This window comes from Periplaneta americana, chromosome 12 (assembly GCF_040183065.1).
Source record: "Periplaneta americana isolate PAMFEO1 chromosome 12, P.americana_PAMFEO1_priV1, whole genome shotgun sequence".
Classification (NCBI taxonomy): Eukaryota; Metazoa; Arthropoda; class Insecta; order Blattodea; family Blattidae; genus Periplaneta; species Periplaneta americana.
Window position 1 is genome coordinate 41,768,379 of NC_091128.1, and position 17,359 is coordinate 41,785,737.

At 37.5% G+C, this 17,359-nt stretch overlaps 2 long non-coding RNA genes across 2 annotated transcripts in view; one reads left to right on the plus strand and one right to left on the minus strand.

Annotated features, from left to right (window-relative positions):
- Nucleotides 1-8,334, plus strand: part of LOC138710334 (uncharacterized) — a 49,617-nt gene extending 41,283 nt beyond the window's left edge. Inside the window, exons 2-3 of the long non-coding RNA XR_011335211.1 lie at nt 6,739-6,974; nt 7,182-8,334. This is a non-coding gene — a long non-coding RNA (uncharacterized lncRNA). The remainder of the gene's footprint in view (nt 1-6,738; nt 6,975-7,181) is intronic.
- On the minus strand, nt 2,889-6,946 carry LOC138710332 (uncharacterized). Its single transcript, XR_011335210.1, has 3 exons — nt 6,802-6,946; nt 5,928-6,044; nt 2,889-3,117 (listed from the first exon to the last, which is right to left on the minus strand). It is a non-coding gene; the product is annotated as an uncharacterized lncRNA (long non-coding RNA).
- Nucleotides 8,335-17,359: the final 9,025 nt, after the last annotated feature.

Genomic DNA, 17,359 nt, shown 5'->3' on the forward strand with positions numbered 1-17,359 from the left:
AGGAAATGCAAGGAGAACAAAACAAATACATGGAGAACAAGTGGCATACAAGGAGAACAAGGGAAATACAAGTAGAATAAGGGGAATACAAGGAGAACAATTTTAATACAATGAAAACTAGGGGAATAAAAGGAGTATGCAATTAAAACAAAGAGATTGCGAGGAAAACAAGGGGAATGAAAGGAGAGCAAGGAGAATGCAATTAAAGCCAAGGAACTGCGAGGGAAACAAGAGGAATGAAAGGAGAGCAAGGAATATGCAATTAAAACAAAGGGACTGCGAGGAAAACAAGAGGAATGAAAGGAGAGCAAGTAGTATGCAATTAAAACAAAGGGACTGCGAGGAAAACAAGAGGAATGAAAGGAGAACAAGGAATAACGAATTAAAACAAAGTGACAGAGAGGAAAACGAGAGGAATGAAAGGAGAGCAAGGAGTATGCAATTAAAACAAAAGGACTGCGAGGAAAACAAGAGGAATGAAAGGAGAGCAAGGTGTATGCAATTAAAACAAAGGGACTGCGAGGAAAACAAGAGGAATGAAAGGAGAACAAGGAATAGCGAATTAAAACAAAGGGACAGAGAGGAAAACGAGAAGAATGAAAGGAGAGCAAGGAGTATGCAATTAAAACAAAGGGACTGCTAGGAAAACAAGAGGAATGAAAGGAGAACAAGGAGTATGCAATTAAAACAAAGGGACTGCGAGGAAAACAAGAGGAATGAAAGGAGAAAGAGGAGTATGCAATTAAAACAAAGGGACTGCGAGGAAATCAAGAGGAATGAAAGGAGAACAAGGAGTATGCAATTAAAACAAAGGGACTGCGAGGAAAACAAGAGGAATGAAAGGAGAACAAGGAGTATGCAATTAAAACAAAGGGACTGCGAGGAAAACGAGGAATGAAAGGAGAACAAGGAGTATGCAATTAAAACCAACGGACAGAGAGCAAAACAAGAGGAATGAAAGAAGAACAAAGAGTATCCAATTAAAACAAAGGGACTGCGAGGAAAACAAGGGGAATGAAAGGAGAGCAAGGAGTATGCAATTAAAACAAAGGGACTGCGAGGAAAACAAGAGGAAAGAAAGGAGAGCAAGGAGTATGCAATTAAAACAAAGGAACTGCGAGAAAAACAAGAGGAACGAAATGAGAGCAAGGAGTATCCAATTAAAACAAAGGGACTCGAGGAAAACAAGAGGAATGAAAGGAGAGCAAGGAGTATGCAATTAAAACAAAGGGACTGCGAGGAAAACAAGAGGAATGAAAGGAGAGCAAGGAGTATGCAATTAAAACAAAGGGACTGCGAGGAAAACAAGAGGAATGAAAGGAGAACAAGGAATAGCGAATTAAAACAAAGGGACAGAGAGGAAAACGAGAAGAATGAAAGGAGAGCAAGGAGTATGCAATTAAAACAAAGGGACTGCTAGGAAAACAAGAGGAATGAAAGGAGAACAAGGAGTATGTAATTAAAACAAAGGGACTGCGAGGAAAACAAGAGGAATGAAAGGAGAAAAAGGAGTATGCAATTAAAACAAAGGGACTGCGAGGAAATCAAGAGGAATGAAAGGAGAACAAGGAGTATGCAATTAAAACAAAGGGACTGCGAGGAAAACAAGAGGAATGAAAGGAGAACAAGGAGTATGCAATTAAAACAAAGGGACTGCGTGGAAAACAAGAGGAATGAAAGGAGAACAAGGAGTATCAATTAAAACAAAGGGACTGCGAGGAAAACAAGAGGAATGAAAGGAGAACAAGGAGTATGCAATTAAAACAAAGGGACTGCGAGGAAAACAAGAGGAATGAAAGGAGAACAAGGAGTATGCAATTAAAACAAAGGGACTGCGAGGAAAACGAGAGGAATGGAAGGAGAGCAAGGAGTGTGCAATTAAAACAAAGGGACTGCGAGGAAAACAAGAGGAATGAAAGGAGAACAAGGAATAACGAATTAAAACAAAGGGACTGAGAGGAAAACGAGAGGAATGAAAGGAGAGCAAGGTGTATGCATTTAAAACAAAATGACTGCGAGGAAAACAAGGGAATGAAAGGAGAACAAGGAATGAGCAATTGAAACAAAGGGACTGCGAGGAAAACAAGGGAATGAAAGGAGAATAAGGAGTAACCAATTAAAACAAAGGGTCTGCGAGGAAACAAGGGAATGAAAGGAGAACAAGGAGTGAGCAATTAAAACAAAGGGACAGAGAGGAAAACAAGGGAGTGAAAGGAGATCAAGGAATATTCAATTAAAACAAAGGGACTGCGAGGAAAACAAGGGGAATGAAAGGAGAACAAGGAGTAAGGAATTAAAACAAAAGGACTGCGAGGAAAACAAGGGAATGAAAGGAACTGCGAGGAAAACAAGAGGAATGAAAGGAGAACAAGAAGTATGCAATTAAAACAAAAGTACTGCGAGGAAAACGAGAGGAATGAAAGGAGAGCAAGGAAGGGGAGTACAAGAGTTAACTTGAGAATACAATGAGGACAGGGGAATGTAAGGATAAAAATAGGCATTAAAGGACAACATAGTGAATGCGAAGAGAATAATGGGAATCCAATGAGATCAAGGTTAAGTCAGTGAGGTCAACGGGAAGATGAGGAGAACAAGAGAAATACAAGAAGTATAAGGGAGGGGCCTTCCATTCGCGAAAATGGGGATCGATCGATATATATTTTTTGGTGACATTGCATTTTACATTTAACTACAATTACAATTTGTCACCTTTTAACTCTATTAATTTCTCCTCTGTTTTAATAAGTAGAGATGGAACAATTTTTTCGTAAACAAAGTACTGTTTAATAACACTACTGTAGTGTCTTCTTAAGAGTACAGTTTGGTAGTTAGTGACTGAAGTTACGTTTCTTACGTACAGTGTAGTTTTATTAAGATGGAATAAGCACAATCACGTATTTTCAAATTAAATGTCATGATTGTGCTCATGCCTTGTTTAGGAAGGAATTGTTCCATCTCTAGTCATCACTACATACACTTAAAATCTTCTCTTTCTCATGCACAAACAAGGACAACAGCAACTACAAATCCGAAAGAATAATCTAACGAAGAAATTACGCTTTTTGACCTTCACTGGTTCGAGTTCTTCTTCTTCTTCATAGTCGACAACCCGTATTTCTGCAAAGAGCAAAACGAAATTGATCATTAAGCATGTGTCATTGCATTCACTGATTTTCATTGACTGTTATATTAATAGGGCGAGGATTCGTAAGCAATCCATGCAAAAACATTTTATACATTTTTGAACGTTTGTAATGACGAATATTTAAAGTTACTCGTACATTTGTTTGCACATTTCTGGCGTTCTATATAAAAGACTATTGAGCATACAATGTTGTATATTCCTAGGATTTTGTGTCAGAAAACCTCAAATTAGCATATTTCATAAAAATATATTTTGGATTGTTTGTCAGCACATAATATATATATATATATATATATATATATATATATATATATATATATATATATATATATATATATTGTTAACTGTAGACTACTTGATGGCGGAAAATTCTTGCATATATGAAGTGTAAGTGTGGAAAAGCCAAAACAACACCACACTCTGCCTTTGGCCTACTGCACAAGAAGGATTTCCTAATACTCCTCCGTACCAGACTTAAACTCCATAACTACCTTCTCTGTCATGCTAGCAGTCTGAGTGTCGAGTGCGTGATTTGTTGTATTATGTGTGCGGATTGTGTGAGTCTGTTCGTGATGCCTCCTGAAAAATTATTCGAAGCAGTAGAATCCTAACGGAAGATATTTGTCACGCACAAGGGTCCACTGATGAGGTTGTGAAGACAAAATTAGACATGGTACTGCCGAAATAAATACCTTGGTTACAGCACTGTGCTCAATGTAAAAAAAATAACGAGAAAATGTGGCTTGCTTGAACCTGAATCTTACAAAAATCACAATTTATACACTAAAATTTTGTGAATAACTTCATGTGAAGGGTCCAGGGAAAAAACCAGGTAAGTCACTTTTTTGTCGAGATGGAGTTTGAGGTGCCATTAGATTCTCTATGGAAAGGACTATCGTTTAGAGGTATGAAACAGATTAGTCATGGGTTTATTTGCCTTCAAATTTTTGGCGTACATGAAAAGAGATAGGTAAGTCAACTCTTTCAGCGAAGAAAACACGTTTCAAGGAAAATGTGACTTACCTGGTTTCTTCCCTGGACTCTTCATGTGATGTCAAACGATAATTTTCAGCATTCAAAAATCTTCTTGTAGGCAACAAAGTACGTCAACAGATAAGTTTAAAACGCTGTTGGCTGTGTTTTGTAACCAGAAAAAGTAAAGTAAACAAAGATATGAAGTGCACATATGGATCTTGGTGCAAAGTGATATATACCTCACATAGTCTCATTTTTTAATGATATTAAACTCTAGTTAAATTGGATTGTGCATGTTTTTGCAAATGTCTTGTTTCATTATGAAGACTTCGTATATAATCTCTGGCCTTATGTTTGTTTGTATGTTTGGGTAGTCCCTCCAAGTGAAGTGCCAATTTAAAGAATCACAACTCGACTCCTTTTAAACTCTAGTCAATCCTTCACATCACTTTTCATCTATCAGGCTAGGTCTTTCACCTATCTGTTGAAGTATTGCACCTGGCTGAACAAGCTTTCTGTGGGTATGACGGTGATCCACGTCTATGTGGAAAAAACTGGGAAAATACAACTAATATACGTGTTAAAAAATATCCGCAAATTTCATAATCTCAATAGAAATATGAAATAATAAGCAGCTACAAATAAAGTAAAACCACAAATCAACATGCTCTTATATGTATAATTTAAAATCCTTGACTCTCGTCAGGAAGAAGGGGGTAGACTTCCGACACTTCGTCTGTGCACTGGCCGACATCAGAGCGGCGGAAGGTTACCTCGCTACATCTGCAAACATATATATCATATTATCTTACCTGTCTAAGATGCAGTTCTACCTAGCCTTGCTTGTTGCAGCCCTATGCTCCACATAATACTATACTCTCCGAAGATGCGTCTGCACACACACACAATCTAGGCTACTGTTACCGCACATTAAGTTAATTTAACATGTACAGTATTTCAGCACCACTTCGTAGCAATGCCGTATTGTGTTTTTGGTTCACGAAAAATATAATACGTTGTTCTAATGGAGTGGCGGGAGTGAGTTTTTCCATAAAGACGAATATTTTTCGTAAACCAAAAATTCAGCAGGGTTTTTCTAAAAAAGTATGGGTGATGTACTACGTATTTACCAATTTAACACTTTACTTTTCGAAACATCAACCAACCACCACTACCAAGAAGACTTGATCAACCGCTTTAACGTTTCATTGCACTACAATGATTTCGTTCTGGGATTTAGATTGAAATATAAGCGCAGCTTATATGATGCTGGCTACTACCGACCCAGCGGCCATAAAGCATTCAGTATTGTTAATACTCTTAATGAAAAAATAATTAATTGGATTGGAATAAAAAATTGTAAGAGAAATATTACAAATGGAAAACGAAGTACTTTATTAATGTGCTCAATAATCCATTTACTTTTTTTAATTATTTTTTTTAATAACTTACTACGTTTCATTATTGTGTATGCGGTATTATCACTGAAATGGGGAAGTATAGGGGTAAACGACAGCCAAAATAAGCGAAAGTGTGTTTCGAGTTTATTATATCGTTTATTTTAGCATTATGTTTATTGCCACATTAAAAAGCTAGAGAATTGTGTTTAAATTAATATTCTTCCTTTCTGTAAAGAACTTAATTCAAATATTTAACAGCAGGTTCTACGAACTGCGACAAATTTAACAAGCGGTTTGGACTAACTGGCTGAATGGCTCTACTCCATAAATCTCCTCTTTGCTACCAGCAATCGAACTTGTGAGCAGCTGGAAGCGCCACCACTTCAGGATATAAACAATTACTTTACCTTCTTCTTTGCGACGTCTGTCTAAGTGTGTCATTCTTTTCTGGTACGGGTAGTACGGGTAGTGACCTGTCATTTTGAGTCTTTCCATCATATTCCTCTCTCTGGCTCTGCGTAAATCTAAAATGCAACAAAATTCTGAATTTAAATAGTCGTAATAAAGTGTTTGTTAGCTAATGTAATGAACAGGATAAATAGGTAGCATATTAAGTAAGTAGACAATATAAGTAAATTATTAAAGTGAATTTGGAAAGGAATAAAAAGTTGAAGTGCGTAGTAATGTTACTTCTAACGCATGTATAGCCTTAAGGGGACACTCAGCTATATTTTGGAACTTTTTTCCCATTTGACCAATCTTTTTCAAATTTGGAGAAAAAATTTCATATACACATGGAAAGTAACATGCAAATCTCAGCTCATTAGATCCAATACTTTTCAAAACAAAAAATATTTCTATTTTTAATCAATCATTAATTGAAATATCACTTTTAATTATCATTTTTTATTTTTTGGCTTTGTGCATTTCACTGTGACTTCTCAATGAATAGGGGAAGAATTTTGCGTATTGATTTAGTTCTGTCACGTAAATTAGTGTAGAAATTTAATTTTTCATTTCTATGACACTTTTTCTCCAATTTTTAAGTTGAGTGTCCCCTTAAAGAAAAATAAATTCAGTGTACTGAAATTAAAGCAATTTTTTAATTTTATTTCAAAAATGAAATTAATTTATCCTTATTATTTTATTTACAGTAAAGCAATTTTTTAATTTTATTTCAAAAATGAAATTAATTTATCCTTATTCTTTTATTTACAGTAAAAATAGAACTTGTGCGTAGCTGGAAGCGCCACCACTTCAGGATGTAAACAATTACTGTACCTTCACTGTTAACTTTGAAACGTCTTAGATTTTCCAGGAAGCGATTTCTCGACATCATCATCTTCTTTGTCGCTGTGGGTACATCTAAAATGCAACATAATTCTGAGTTAAATCGTCGTAATGAAGTAATTGTTAGCTAATGTAATGAACAGGATAAATAGGTAGCATATCAAGTAAGTAGACAATTTGTACGTCATCAAACTATTAATAAATTATTAAAGTGAATTTTGGAAAGGAATAGAAAGTTGATGTGCGTAGTAAAGTTATTTCTAACGCATGTATAGCCCTAAAGAAAAATAAATTCAGTGAACTAAAGTGAAAGTAATTTTTTAATTCTATTTAAAAAATGAAATTAATTTATCCTTATACTTTTTTTACAGATGGCTTCTAAATGTAGAGTGCCTGTGTGTCTGCGTGTACACTGGCGTTCAAAGGTATCTGGCCTACAATTTTCTGATCATAAGGGTGAGCGAACGTCTTAACCACGGATAGATCAGAACCAAATATATAACAAATTGAGAAACTTTGAACAAGTTCTGCTACTTTTTCAATAGGTGAATCTATTACAGGAACGGGTAAAAAAGTGTTTGGAAAAATATTGATATAGATCAAGTATAAATTATTTTCATAATTGACGGTAATAGCGGTTCCGCTAAATGTAGTGTTTTTTTTTACAATCGTTCAAGGGGGATGAAGTGTTGAATTTCATAATACGGGTATATTTATGTACTATTGGCAACACTGACTTATCTTCGCCATCTATTCATAGGGATAATGACTAAAAAAGCCACACTTACACGAACAAATTATCGAACACTTTCTTCGAACGCCAGTGTACCAGCAATTAGGCCTACCAGAGTGCTCTACTTGAGAGCAGTTATACAGTTTTCAAATTTCCATCTGAAAAGGAGAAGCTTGTGACTAGAAAATATACCACGAAATGTCTTCACGCCAACAAAGCATTCAGTTGTGTGTATAAACACTTAGAAGTACACGTTTGTACCTACGACATGATTCTAGAGACAGAGAAAGAAATGTGCAGAAATACTCCGAAATAGCTGTTTCTTAAAACTTAGTGATATGCCAAGGATATTTCCAGGCTTACCGGAACGATTATACAATCGTATTACTCAACAAGAATGAACCCTGCAATGACAAGGCACAACGTTAAGAACTTTGAACAGTAACGAATTAAGTGGTTACAAATAAACAAAATTAATTCGTTTGATGAACTATGTAACAAGTTAGATACTCAAAAAAGTAAGATCGATAGTGGAGGATCACTAATGTAAATGCTATGTTTATGTGCTTTTTGTTGGTTCATTTTGTGGATGTGTAAGAAATTGATGTATGCTATTAAAATATATCAAAATGTCGTTGTCGTTGTCATTGTCTTCGTTGTTTCTGATGTTTATGATTTAACAATAAAGTTATTTTCATTTTTCACGAAATTATTATTTCATAGTGTTGTTACTTTTGTTTCAAACTGTACGCAGCGCGCAACGGGCAGGACACAGTTGTTTCCCTCGCAACCCCAGCAGTCAGACCACCCCTCTATCATTTTGAAAGCGTGCTTCCAGTGACGAATACGCGAAGTTTGTCGAACCTATAAGTGTTCTTTGTGTCGTTTTCATTGTAAATTACAGTTTATGCTCTGTTAAAAACTCATATTTAGAACATACTGAATTATTGCACTATTCTGGAAGTTGAATTTAATATTTTGTAAGTGGTTAAAGATAAATTCGAGTGGAGTAAGTTGGAAGATGTATAAAAACAGAGTATGACTATAACTTGTTTTTTTTTTTTTTTGAAAGATGGGACATGACAGTTTAGCGGCCGAACTTGGAACTACAATGCTAACTTATGTTGCCAACATGGACTACCACGCTGCCAGTTGATGGAAGATATCAATTGACGTTACGATGGCTGACGTTAAAACATTCATTGACAATTGACGCAAAGGTAAGAAAACAACACAAAAATCGACAGAGAATCAAAGACGAAACGTACCAATGCTAACACTGTGTGCACAATAAATGTCGCCAAGAGAGCTATTAAGTACTCGCCATATGAGAAGGGTAAGTTTGGCAACTCAACCGTTGTTACCATAGCAACAGGCCTACCAGGCTGAGGATAGAACAGTCGCAGCAATCAAGGCTATAATGGGGATACGAAACCTCAAGTCCCTATCACTCGGAACCTCAATTGCATTGTTCAAACTCAAAGTCGCACCAGTAGCATCATATGCCATTGAGATAATATGGACGTACCTGAGCTACCAAAACCTGAAAACTTTGGACAGGGCTAAGTCCAGATATATAAAAAGAACACTCTGCATCTCCAAGTTCGCTCCAACCCGACTCGTGTACCAGCTGGCAGGAACAACGTCCTTCATAGAAGATTTAATGGCCACCTACTACCTGACACCAACCCCAGCCAGTACGAAGTTTTTTGACGAACGACGACAGAAAGCCGCAGAAATTGACCCTGCATTTTTCCGCACCCCAGCCATGAACAACGAAGAATGGAAAGCAGCCAACTTCGAGCTACGTCACCATTACACAAGGGGAGCAATCCATGGTTTTCACTACCGCATCTGTACTAGAAAAGGTTTTCACCAGGTGACCAGTGATTGTGCGTGTATAATCTGTGGACTGCATTGCCCGTTATAGGCCTATCACCTCTTTGAGTGCTCACTAAGAACATTGCCGCTGTCATATTACGCTAAAGATGAATGACAAAGAACTGTGTACGACATATTCACAATGCTCGATATACACAATGTGTTTATTAAATCTATTAATTAACAGGCCTACCACGCTATGTGACATTCAGTTGTTTTTCCGATCGCAACGCTCCTGTCATGTCCCATCTTTCAAAAAAACAAGTATACTGATCAGGGCTATAGAAGGAAGGGCAGGCTCATAGCGAGTCGGAAAGTGATGCTGTCCTCCCAGCCGCTGTGACGTCATCACGGTACACAGCAAGTCCGCTCACAAATACAACGTAAAACTCCGTTGCAATAAGTGCTGGAATTATCGACCAAAAATAGGGCTAAAATCAACACCCCTCAATAACAAGTTATAAAATTAAACCCTAGGCATATGGCCTGTTTCATTCAATATTTTATAAACGCTAGTTGTCTTTAAAGACTTCAGTTTTAACAATTTCGTCGCTTTTCAAACTGATGTGCCTACTGAGCTATTGCTTCTTTCTTAACTATTTTGTGGTAGACTTTTATTTCCTTTCACGTGTCACATTTCCCTGCTGATTAAATTTTATATCCTAGGTCAAGGAGAGGCATTCCTTCATACATGGACAAGGTTGCTATATAGTATGGGACATGTGGACTGAAGCTGCGCGCCAGAACACATCAATGACTATACTGATAATTAGACTATTATTATAATATTAGTATTGTTAAATATTATATTATATTATGTATTATAATCATATTATAAATATACGTGACTGCTGGGTTTGCAGTGAAAGCTCTGCCCTTGGGCAAAAAATCGATCAAGAATGAATATTATATCTGGAATGGAGCGTATTAAATGGACAGACAAAATAAGAAATGAAGCTGTGCTAGAAAGAGTGGATGAAGAAGAATAACGCTGAAACTAATCAGGAAGAGAAAACGAAATTACCTGCGTCACTGGCTAAGAAAACTGCTTACCGAAAGAAGTAAAGCTCGGGACAGAAGATATCAGATTATAACATTAAGATATAGGGAAGAGACTAAGAAGGCGGAAAATAAGGGAGATTGGATAATTTTGGGTTTGCAGTGAAAGATCTGCCCTGATACAGAAAACTCTGAATGACTGTATATTATTATTATTATTATTATTATTATTATATTATTATTATTATTATTATTATTATTATTATTATTATTATTATTTCAATAACCAATAATTTCACTCCTGGTGGAAGTGCATGAAATCAAAGGGTTTTAAATAATCAGTTAACTACATTATATGGAAATAATGGAACAAATGTTTACCTTTTGCTAAGTAATAGTTAAAGATGTATATTGGTGGCAGAGTAATCTATTTTCATAAGATTGGTAAATTATCAAGTACATTTCATTCTATAATGATTCAGCTTATTTTATTTTTTCACTCATCTAATGAAGTTGCTGTTTTCTAAATGACTTCATCCACTTGGCTTTCTTCTTAGCGCTGTTCCTCAGGAATTCTGCTCTCTGCCCCCGATTCAAGGACCTCAATCTCACAAATGTTCTCACACGTGCATATAGTTTGATAGCCTCGGAGCACACGTTTGAAAACTTAGTTTCTAGCAATATTTTGAAACGTTGTATTACTTGATGCTCTTTGTCAATGGAGTTCCCGTGCATAGTTTTAAATTCAACTTCAAACATTTAATTGTATTTAGTTACTGCTTCCCTCCTTTGAAATATTAATACTCTCCACTAATATAAAGAATTTACTGTACCTTCAGCAAGGCTGGATACACTTGTCTGTGCGGATGTTGCGTCCTCCTGGATGGCTTCAGTCTGCAAGTAGTAGTCGCTCGTCTTTGTTCCTTCGTCCGTCTGTATCACTTCAGTCTGTAAGTAGTGGTCGCTCGTCTTTGTTCCTTCGTCCGTCTGTATCACTTCAGTCTGTAAGTAGTGGTCGCTCGTCTTTGTTCCTTCGTCCATCTGTATCACTTCAGTCTGTAAGTAGTGGTCGCTCGTCTGTGCGGTTGTTGCGTACGTCTGGATGATTTCAGTCTGTAAGTAATGGTCGCTCGTCTTTGTTCCTTCGTCCGTCTGTATCACTTCAGTCTGTAAGTAGTGGTCGCTCGTCTTTGTTCCTTCGTCCGTCTGTATCACTTCAGTCTGTAAGTAGTGGTCGCTCGTCTGTGCGGATGTTGCGTCCATCTGGATGACTTCAGTCTGTAAGTAGTGGTCGCTCGTCTTTGTTTCTTCGTCCGTCTGGATGACTTCAGTCTGTAAGTAGTGATCGCTCGTCTGTGTGACTACGTCCATCTGAATGACTTTGGTCTGCAAGTAATGGTCGCTCGTCTGTGTGCCTGCGTCCGTCTGTATCACTTCGATCTGTAAGTAGTGGTCGCTCGTCTGTGTGCCTGCGTCCGTCTGTATCACTTCGGTCTGTAAGTAGTGGTCGCTCGTCTGTGTGCCTGCGTCCGTCTGTATCACTTCGGTCTGTAAGTAATGGTCGCTCGTCTGTGTGTCTGCGTCCGTCTGTATCACTTCGGTCTGTAAGTAGTGGTCGCTCGTCTGTGTGCCTGCGTCCGTCTGTATCACTTCGGTCTGTAAGTAGCGGTCGCTCGTCTGTGTGCCTGCGTCTGTCTGTATCACTTCGGTCTGTAAGTAATGGTCGCTCGTCTGTGTGCCTGCGTCCGTCTGTATCACTTCGGTCTGTAAGTAGTGGTCGCTCGTCTGTGTGACTGCGTCTGTCTGTATCACTTCGGTCTGTAAGTAGTGGTCGCTCGTCTGTGTGTCTGCGTCTGTCTGTATCACTTCGGTCTGTAAGTAATGGTCGCTCGTCTGTGTGTCTGCGTCCGTCTGTATCACTTCGGTCTGTAAGTAGTGGTCGCTCGTCTGTGTGTCTGCGTCCGTCTGTATCACTTCGGTCTGTAAGTAATGGTCGCTCGTCTGTGTGTCTGCGTCCGCCTGTATCACTTCGGTCTCTAAGTAGTGGTCGCTCGTCTGTGTGTCTGCGTCCGTCTGTATCACTTCGGTTTGTAAGTAGCGATCACTCGTCTGTGTGTCTGCGTCCGTCTGTATCACTTCGGTCTGTAAGTAGTGGTCGCTCGTCTGTGTGTCTGCGTCCGTCTCTATCACTTCGGTCTGTAAGTAGTGGTCGCTCGTCTGTGTGTCTGCGTCCGTCTGTATCACTTCGGTCTGTAAGTAGCGGTCGCTCGTCTGTTTGCCTGCGTCTGTCTGTATCACTTCGGTCTGAAAGTAGTGGTCGTCGGTCTGTGTGTCTGCGTCCGTCTGTATCCCTTCGGTCTGTAAGTAGTGGTCGCTCGTCTGTGTGCCTGCGTCCGTCTGTATCACTTCGGTCTGTAAGTAGTGGTCGCTCGTCTGTGTGTCTGCGTCCGTCTGTATCACTTCGGTCTGTAAGTAGCGGTCGCTCGTCTGTGTGCCTGCGTCTGTCATTATCACCTCGGTCTGTAAGTAATGATCGCTCGTCTGTGTGTCTGCGTCCGTCTGTATCGCTTCGGTCTGTAAGTAGCGGTCGCTCGTCTGTGTTCCTGCGTCCATCTGTATCACTTCGGTCTGTAAGTAGTGGTCGCTCGTCTGTTTGGTTGCGTCCGTCTGAATGGCTTTTGTCTGCAAGTAGTGGTCGCTCGTCTGTTTGGTTGCGTCCGTCTGAATGGCTTTTGTCTGCAAGTAGTGGTCGCTCGTCTGAGTGGTTGCGTCCGTCTGGATCACTTCGGACTGCAAGCAGTGATCGCTCGTCTGCGTGGCTGCGGTTGTCTTCATCTTCTCTGCTGGTCCAGCTGAAAGCAATATTATTCTTGGTTGAAATCGTCGTTATCGCACTGATTTCTAGCTAATGACTAGAATGAATAGGGCATATTAAGTAAAAATGACAACATGTACAATTGGATTAAAATAGAATGGGCCGACACTTGGTAGTTCAAATAGTTTTTAAAGTCAGGTTCACACGAGTAAATTCATTTCGTTCCAAGGCAATGCTCTGATGTTTGTTCCGGTTGATTCTTTGATAATGATCCGTCTACAATGCAGGGGTAATGTTTCTGATTTCGGAACCAGAGTTGTAAGTTCGCTACCCGGTAGGGATGATTTTTATGTTGTATTATTTTATATCTTTAATGACAAGTGTTAATGGAATTTGTTAATAAACTTGGTTATGCAAGTCTTGCAAACATATTATATCCTGTATGATTTGAGGCTTTCTCGGCGTTGGTTCGCTAATATGTTTTCGCGGGATATCAGCCGAGTTAAGATTTTGGAATGCTCCAAGCTTTCGACTGCTATCTCTGCATCCATCTTCAGGGAAGTGTTTAAGGGCTGCGAAATTTTAGAGTATGTACTACCTGACTCGAGAATACTATCTCCACTCCTTGTGTAGAAGCAGCCACCCCTACTGTGGTAAATTAACTAGCTCTATGTTATTTTGTCAGAAATACACCCAACATACATTCGCAAAGTTTAAAAGTTGTTTTCCGCAGCATGTATTATTTCTTACCATGAGCTTGCCAGTTTTGTTCAAGCTCTTGTATTTGAAAGTTTAACGCGCGCGTAAATGTACACGTGTAGCTTAATACTGTGTACGTATATATTAACTTATTATTTAATGTATTTAGCGAATATTAGTGATAAGTGTATATAGTGTATTAATCCTACATCATAGCGCATATTATATGTTTAATCACTAGTGCTATTATACAAATACTTAGATACCAGTACATAGAAAATATTGATAAATGAGTGCGAAATATGTATCCCGAAAATGACACGTTTTATTATTTATTAGAAATGCTGTTTTGTAGACTTGTACATGAGGATAAGAAAGATGTTTTAAATTCTGGACGACCTACAGTTCCATTTGTTCTTTGTTTTAAAAAGTGCTAAGAAAATAGAGAAGTTGTGTAAAATAAGTCAAAAAGAAATTCGATGCAAGAATATTTTCTGTTTGATGAGATTAAAAATTTCACTCTGAATGCTACATCACAGGAGAGATTTTCCTCATTAGCCCCATAGCTTTGCATAGAGATATACTGTCCACTCTCAGTTAGTCAGACATTTTATGAAGACATCATCGAACAGGTTTACTGCTTTAAAAGATAGGAGGATTGACTTGGTATGCAAGAAATTGAGTGAGTCCTGAAATAAATTAATTTTCCTGTTTGCATGTGTTCTAGACCTATTAAAATTGTACGCAGTTTACGAATAGTAGGCCTACTCATTATATTGGTAAAACTGTTATGCATTTGTGTATGTGAAAAGCACTTCACCTATTTTTTTTACGGCGAGCTGCTACAGAGTATCACTTCAATATTGCCATTATTAAAACAAATAAAACTATATTCTATGTTTACAATGGTAACATGTTTTAATGTTGTAGTTAAAACAAATTTTTAAAAACTATAAATCAGATATAAATACAGAGTTTTATTAACAGACAGGAGTGTTGCTCAGGGGAGAGGTTGTGCTATTTACTAAACATTCAATCGACTTCCAGGCGATGTCGCCTATTGGTACTTTTGAAAATGGTGTTTATGAAAAACTTATTATGGTAAATTTATAATGTAAAAACATTAAGACTAATGGAGATTCGAACCTCTTTTAATCACTGCTATCAGGTTTAGACCCATACTTAAATCACCTAAGGTACAATGGCCCATGGTTTAATGCGGCGTATTATTTGCTTTCTCATTCATTTTCGATACTTTTGTACCTCGTTTCAATAGATTTAGTATTTATCAATGTTATTGCTATTTCACTCTTCAGAGACTCTGATGCAGCTAGAATCAACCCTTTGTTTTATTTTATAAAATATTTTAGAACAAAATACAACACATTTATATGGTTTAATTGTGTCATCTTGTGAACTGGAACTTCAAGGAGACGGGCATGCACACTGTTCTGTTTCTGGAACTTATTTACACATTTGTCACCGGCCCATTCTTTCTGAACCTTATTGTAGTTATCAAACTATCAACAATAAGTAAATCATGAAAGTGAAGTTTGAAAATGAATCAAAAGCTGAAGAACGTAGTAACGATTACTTCTAAAGCATGTCGTATAAATCTCAAACAAAAATAAATTCAATGAACTGAAATAGAAGTAGTTTTTACTTTGATTAAAAAACCTAATTTATTCACATTCTTTTATTTACATACGGCTCATAAATATAGTGTGCCTATGTGCCTGGATGTACCAGCAATTACCAAAATGCTATAAGAGAGAGGGATTATGTTCCAGTTTCAAAATTTCCAAAAGTATAAGCTTGTGACTAGAAGCTATATGCATATATGCAATCATTTTCGCTCTGTTTTTCATTACAGGCAATTTTTAGTTAATGAATGTTTATTTTTACATCTTTGCTTACGAAGACTATCTGTAGATAGTGCTAAAATAGCCACCAGGATTTAAAATAAAGACTTCTAAGCAACGCATCATGTACCATCTTACTGGCTATTGTATCTGCTGACATTCTTCTTCAACACACTGGCGAAGAATTTCAATGTATTACTACTACTGTTACCAATAATAATATATTTTATTTTACCTGGCAGAGTTAGACCCTGAGGCCTTTTCTGCCACTCAGGCAGTCTACAATTAATACAATTACAAAGGTTATACTTCGTAATAATACTAGATTCGGGTCATTCCACAGTAACTCACGTTGCATTTAGACACATTTATGAACTTTTTAAGATACTAAAACAAAAAATAAAGTTTTTTTTCGGTTCATTTATTGAATTTAGGAACATTCTTTATAGCAGTAAACAGCAATCGGGAATATAATTCGTGATTTGTGATTTATTGTTGAAATAGTTGTTGTAACTCATGCTACATTTGTGAGTTGCATATTAATTACTAACGCAAGTAGGATCTCACTATGCCTGTTGAATTAGATATTTGGACAATTACTGTTTTTAAATGTGTCTATAAGTAAAAATTCACGATGCGGCCTTAGAGGCCTGTATTAGAACTCATTCGTCAATTTGAGCACTGTGTGTGGAATTATGCTTGAACTTTGTAAAGGAAAATGTAAAAATAAAACTTTAATAAATAAATGTGCAAGAAGTAAAAAGTACTGTCATTAAAAACCAAGCGAATTCGACTGTATACAGTATTTACATGAACTTTTTTGCTTGTTTTTAGATCCTCTAACCAGTCCCCAAAGGTATCCCACATATTAGTTACCACACTGTACTGTACACTATGCAGTCAATCATGGTCGTCTATATGCTGCTGTTCATGCTCGCTTCCTGTTTGCGTTCTTAGCTGCATGGTGATTCTTTTATTTTTCTCATGTCCGACTTTAAAATGATGGTTGATGAAGGATTCAGCCAAACAATCCGATAATCTACCACGCGTCAATTTATATAATTATGTTAACTACTTTCATAAAAGAAAATAACTTCTTGTCGATCAAAATTCGAGACCACAACATACTTGTAACATTGTAATCAGTCCTACATTGAGCATTAATTTAGGTTATTAATACGGTATGAGGTTTATTTAAATATGAAGATCCCTCAAATAATAAACTGTTAGTGGAGGAAGTTACAGGGATAATGTTACTAGCTGCACCATGCTTTTGTGGAACGATGGTTTAGTGGTTAGAGCTCTGAACTTATAATTCTGTGGACCCAGGGTCGATCTCCAGCATACCCCAGATTTACAACTTGTGTTGGGCAAGCTTGTTGTGCAAGTAACACAGGTTTTCTCTGGGAGCTCCGGTTCCCCTGTGACATACCAACAAATCTGCATAATCACCTCATCTCATCGTGGGTGTAGCGTAGAGAATTCTCCTATGGCGCACCCTGGGAAACGAATCTGTCGGAAAATGGCCTAGATAACTGACTTCAAACATGTGAATGACGA